This window comes from Anguilla anguilla, chromosome 1, assembly GCF_013347855.1.
Source record: "Anguilla anguilla isolate fAngAng1 chromosome 1, fAngAng1.pri, whole genome shotgun sequence".
NCBI lineage: Eukaryota > Metazoa > Chordata > Actinopteri > Anguilliformes > Anguillidae > Anguilla > Anguilla anguilla.
The window spans coordinates 56595668-56601727 of NC_049201.1; positions in this window are offsets into that span (position 1 = coordinate 56595668).

Consider the following 6060-nt stretch of genomic DNA (forward strand, 5'->3'; position numbering starts at 1 on the left):
CACTTCCCAGTATTCGGTCAATAATAAGATTTAAACTGTGCTCAACTCTATATGTAAACTTGGGTGCCGGTCCAACATATTATGCAAAATGAGATAAGGGCCGGTGAGTTATCATTGGCTTCTTTTATTTTAATTTTTTTTTTTTTAGTTGGTTGCTGGTTTCTTTGATGTGATTGGCCCTATTGTACTACGTCATCTAACCTGTTGTGCCAGGAGAACGATATTTGATTGATGTCCTGCAATTCAGTTTGCTACTTTTGACAGGATGAAGGGCGTTTTGCCCGAAACGTTCGTGCAAATAAAAGATATACAAAAATATTTTATGTTAGTGCGTCCCGTATCTCATCTTTGCATTTTATAATCTCAACAAGAAACTTAACTAAATATAGGCCTGCCGTAACAAATTCTGATATCAGCCCATGAGGACGTTAAAACAAACAATTTTGGCTATCTTAGCACACATTAATTAAACAAGCTCTATCCCAAATCAGTGCTACACAATGTTTCTTAAATAATTTATTGTAACCTTTTTTGCGTCTCACCTTCAAATGAGAATGTTCAAACTGTGTGTCACATGGAAGTGGGGTCTATACAGTAGCCAACCCAACCGCACTGCGAACAAACGTCTCTCAACAAGACCAGGAAGTGAATTTAAAAACGGAGCCTGTTTTTACTTACTTGCACCGGACTAGTCTACGTTATGGTCAACACTGAAAAACGGCTATTTTTAGGTTGTGTATCATAAAGACTAGCCTACAGTGTTTCTGTATTTTTATCTTGCAGCCAAGAACACAACTTTTGAAAGATGTTTTTAAAAAATAATACTCTCAAGTCCAGCATCCTAAATGCTTTAAAAAAAACCTTAAAATTGTACGTGCGTCGACACCGAGACACGTTAAGCCTACGCACATCTTGCCAAGGGATGCAGGCCTATTGTATTGACCATACAGTTCTCCGGCTGTTCAAAGGAGTGAAAGGTCTTCGATCTATGTTTAGAAATGCGGTAACGACATAAAACATGCTTTAAAAAATAGAATACGGACTTAACTCATTGGCAACAACTGAGATTATTGTTGTTTGATGGAACACACTGGTAACAACTTGTTGCACAGTCTCTGCACCTGTCATGATTCGTCGTACAGAAAGGATGAGAGCCACACGATTCCTGTGGGAGACCGGGAGTGCTAAGAGTTACAAACTGATAAACCTGTGGATGTCAATCACTGGCTGGACGGAGACAACCGGAAGTAAACTCACTGTTACAAGGTAAGTCCAAATAAAATGCTGCTATTATACAGAACCAAGAAAGACAAAACTACCTGAAAACTGACATAACATGTGGCTTTAGATTAATTACATTTGGGTAACATTTGGTCAAAAAACAAGTGTGCCGGTTTGTCCAAAAAGCAACAACAAGCTCCCAGGTATTACGGTAACGCATGAGTTTACATCTTTACATAGCCTACATTTTTGTACAAGAAAAAGAAAGCACTAGGTCACGTAGTTTGGAATGAAATTCAGACCTGGGCCCAGGGCCAAAGGCGATCACACAGCGTGAAAAGCGATTGCACAACTGCAGTAAGGCTGGTGTTGTAACGCAATTGAGCAGAATAACATGCTTTGGAGAACCCAATAACATTTCAGAAGGGAAATGCATGCCGCGCCGGCTGTTTTGTGTAGTGTGTGCGGTGCAGACATTCTTTGGTTTGGGAGCCCTAATCACCAGGTTCAGAAGCATTCTACGCCAGTCCTACAGGCCTCTGAGACAGAGGCACCAACCTCCACCACCTGTTCATTTTGTTCTGGATACTGTTTTTATTCCAACTAATGGGGTACAGACTATCATTGTGTCAGAATTGATGTCCTCTGGACCGATGCTTCACAACATCTAGAAACTACTAGCTGAGGATTAAAGGGATTTTTCCTAGTCACCCTTATTATTTCAGGGTTCTGGCCTTAATTAGTACTTAATTAGCCCTATGTTTATAGCTGCATTTCTTGATAATCGTATGAATGACCGCTGAAGACTGTTCTTGTGTTCTTATACAAACTGTTTTACTGTGATCTAATCTATGAGTGAACCAGTTTTGGTTTGTACAGCCAGTTCGCTCATTTATCCAAGGTAATTGGTGGAAACAAAAACCTGCATACACACTGGCCCTCCCACACCGAAATTGCCCACCCCTGGTCTTGTGTCTGATGCATCTGACAACTGAAATTGCAATCTCATGTATTACCATTTAATATATTTATAAATATGCAAAGTAATTATTTTTGGTTTGGCGCTGAATAGATCTGCATTAGGTACATCTGTGCATGTCCCAGCGTGCACTAACCTGTCAAACAGGGATCACGATACATATCCCTTACTAAACAGGAGGAACATCAAAGCCTCCCAGTACCTACAAGCAGATCCATACCCCAGGTGGTGGAGGGTGAGTCCAATTATGTGAGCTGCAGCAAGTGTAGTAGGCAAAGAGCAGCACTGGAGAGGTCTGTCAGTTTAAAAACGGCACTCCATTAGTGATGTGTGCATGTGATAGGTTGAGTATGAGGAAATGTAGTGATGTGTTCATGTGTTAGGTTGAGTATGAAAACATGTAGTGATGTGTGCATGTGATTGGATGAGTATGAGAAGGTTGATGAGGCCGAACAATGGTCGGCTGTAGCAAGTTTCCTGACCAAACTTGCTCGACGCATTTAATGTGCAACGCTCATGTTAAATGATTTTTTCTTCTTAGTTCAGTAAATGCTCTTTTACTTCCATGATATGTGGCATAGCACGTTTATTTGTAGTTTTAATTAAATTGCATTAAGTTAAATGTGAAAAATTACTCTGGAACATGCTCCACAGGATATGGGAGGGTTCAGGCGGTTAGGGTATGCTTTTCATTTCTTTTGACCCAATTGGTGGCTGTATGTTAAAGCCATATGATAACATCTTCCTCTGACTCCATTCTGTGCCAGCTTAGCTGTAGTCTGAGGTGTGAAAAGAAGCAGCTGATGGCACTATGTGCTGCATAGATCGTGGTTGTCGACTCTCTTGTATATGCAGGATACAGGATCGATATGTATTGTGCATGAACATGGCTGCAGTTGCGGGCAGCTGGGCATTCCAAATTAGGGTGGAAATTGAATATGCTCCACCCCATGGTATTATAAATAAAATAAAATGACATTGGTAATATCATGTGATTGTAGAAAATCACTGTGGTGCATTGTCTTTGTGATGACCTGAGCATCAGTTCTTGTTGAGCAGTACAGTAGAACCTGAGATACGAATGCTTCTGGAAGGGGGTTGAAAAAATGCCACAAAAAAGTCAAAATCCAACTGAAAATGAAGGCAAAATACACTAGTTTTAATTGAATTATTTATTGGAGCTGTATTAATTAATAATTTACTTGAATTACATTAGCCTTATTTTCAGCTATAGCCAGTGTCATTTTGAAGCTATACATTTTTTTTTTCATGTTAGCCAAATAACAATAATAAAGAAATCCTTTAATGGTTCACTTTCTGGAGATTTTTGATATGTAGCCTATGTTTTCGATTGGCCCAGACAAATTTTTTGTGCCATCATATGCTTAGTTTCTTACAAAATTATGACTTCAGGTTTAAAGGAAGAAATTATATTTCCAGAGGTTGGGTATTTAAAATATGTTCTGGCTATTTTAAATAAAAAATAAATAAATTTTTATCTCATCTTCAGTTTAAACTGTTTCATACGATGCATGTACCCTGAGACCACTCTGAAGGAAAGTGGCATGGTTTTCTTTATCGACAGTAGGCTATGGCTTAGGTACATGTTAACCAAGCAGGAAATGGTTCCTGCATTTGCAATTCAAGCTTTCAGGGTGAAAAGTTATGAAAACATCCTCACGTCACTTTGACCTACTACCTTTAAACAACTAGACCTATTGGGATACCAGAACCCCAGTTCGCCTTCCATCTTCTCAGCCTCTGACTGTTGAAACTCCTCATCTGTAAATTCTTAAATGTATAAAGTTCTGCAATCTAGCTAAAATTCAGTTTCGATGTCAGATATAATCATAATGTCAATTTCAACTTGTAAATAGCTTGTAAATCACGCTTCTCTGGTCCTTGAGAGTGAAGCAGTTGTGCCACCTTTGAAGTAGTAGCCTAGGCCTACTGGTACAAAATGGAAACAAATTTTTATTGTTTGTAATTCTGAATAAATGCTATACAATTAATTAGTTAATGTGTATAGTCTCTGGAAAAATAATGTCACTCTACATGCTGCTTGGAGTTACTTTAAGTGTAGGCTATTTTCTTTCTTTAAACCATGATGTCAATGACCCTATACTAGGCATTGTAAAGCAGATTTCTGGATATTTCTGCATCTAAAATTGTCCTTAATCACAGGCAAAAACTGTGTAGGACCAGTTTTTGTAGGACCAATAGAAAACATACTGTAAACCTGAAACTATGTTCACATAAACTCCAGCAAGTGAACTATAGCTAAGTGGTATCTCATTCGGAAAAAAGTTTAATTTTTTCATTGAGGAAAATGAGTGGGAAGAAAACAAACATGTCTGATGTGTTCAGTAAAACCTGCCTTTGCTAAAATGTAACATTCCACACACCAGCTAAAATATAATGTAACAAGACTTCATCTTGATAGTGAAAGTGTTACAAGCTTCTACCACAATTCTTCAATGCAAATAAACAGTTAGTCAGGATACAAAAGACAACTTATGGTTGGTCCTCCATCCATTGCATTTTCATTTCGCAAGCTCTCTAATTTGACTCACATACAGAAAACATGTCAGACCTTTGTGGAAAATAGAAAACAGTGAAAGGGCTATTGCTTACTTGTCATTTACTGAATGCTACATGCTTTGCAGATCAAAATGAGCAACCTATTATTTTGACAGACAAGAAAATTTGTTACCAATTACAAGACCATGTATTCAGACCAGTAATAAAAAAAGAAAACACTGGATATCTGGTTATGCTTGCTTGAGAACATACAATGAGTGCTGTAACATTTGGGACAAAGACCTATTTTGACTCTGTACTCCCCAGTTTTAGATTTGGAATCACAAATCTGTAATATGATTACAATGTGGTTGAAGTGCACATTCTCAGCTTTTATTTAAGGGTATTTTTATACCAATTTCTATTGGATTCAGATCAGGTTATTGGCTGTTCCAGTCGAGAATTTTCCTACTTTTCAAAGCAAAAAATGACTGCATCTTATTTACTCAGGTTCAGCCAAATGCATCCTAACTCAACTGGCTTCATCCTACAGTAAGACTATTATCCCCAACACACTGCTGAAGATAATAGTCTTGCTGTGGGGGTGGGTGTTTTGTATCTTGGGCAATTCCTTTTGGCCTCCACACATTCCTCTTGCCATCACTCTGATACAAGTCCATCTTGGTCCCATCTGTCCCCAAGACCCTTTTCCAGAACTCTTCAGGCTCTTTGAGGTACTTTTTAGCAAACTGTCACCTGGCTATCCTGTTTTTTGGCTAACTAGAGGTTTGCATTTTTCAGTGTAGCCTCTGTAGATCTGTTTGTGAGGTCTTCTGCGTACAGTAATCACTGACTCATTCACACCTGCCTGTGTCTTGTGGTTCTTCACTTAAGATGAGAAACTGTAGAGATCTTCCTTGGCCTACCAGGGCCTTTGCGATTACTGAGCTTACCAGTGCTCTCCTTCTTTTTAGTGATGTTTCAAACAGTTGATTTTGGTGAGCTTAACGTTTGGCATATGTCTATGTCATGCTGACATATACCAATAACAGACTCCAAAGGCAATCAAAAGCCTACAGTTAAGACTAGATACTGAAAGCTGTCTTATGTCTGAACTAAGGAAGCAATTGAACACACCTGATTAATCAGAAACACACAGAAGCCCAAACATTATGATGCCCTGAAATGGGGGGACAGTATAAAAAGAGCTGTAATTTCTACATGCTGAAACCAAAATGTATGACAATAGAGAACATGAATATGCAATTTAACTGCATGTGAACAGCCTTGATTCCAAACCTATAAGTGTGGAGTATGGAGCCAAATCAAGAAGAAAAAAA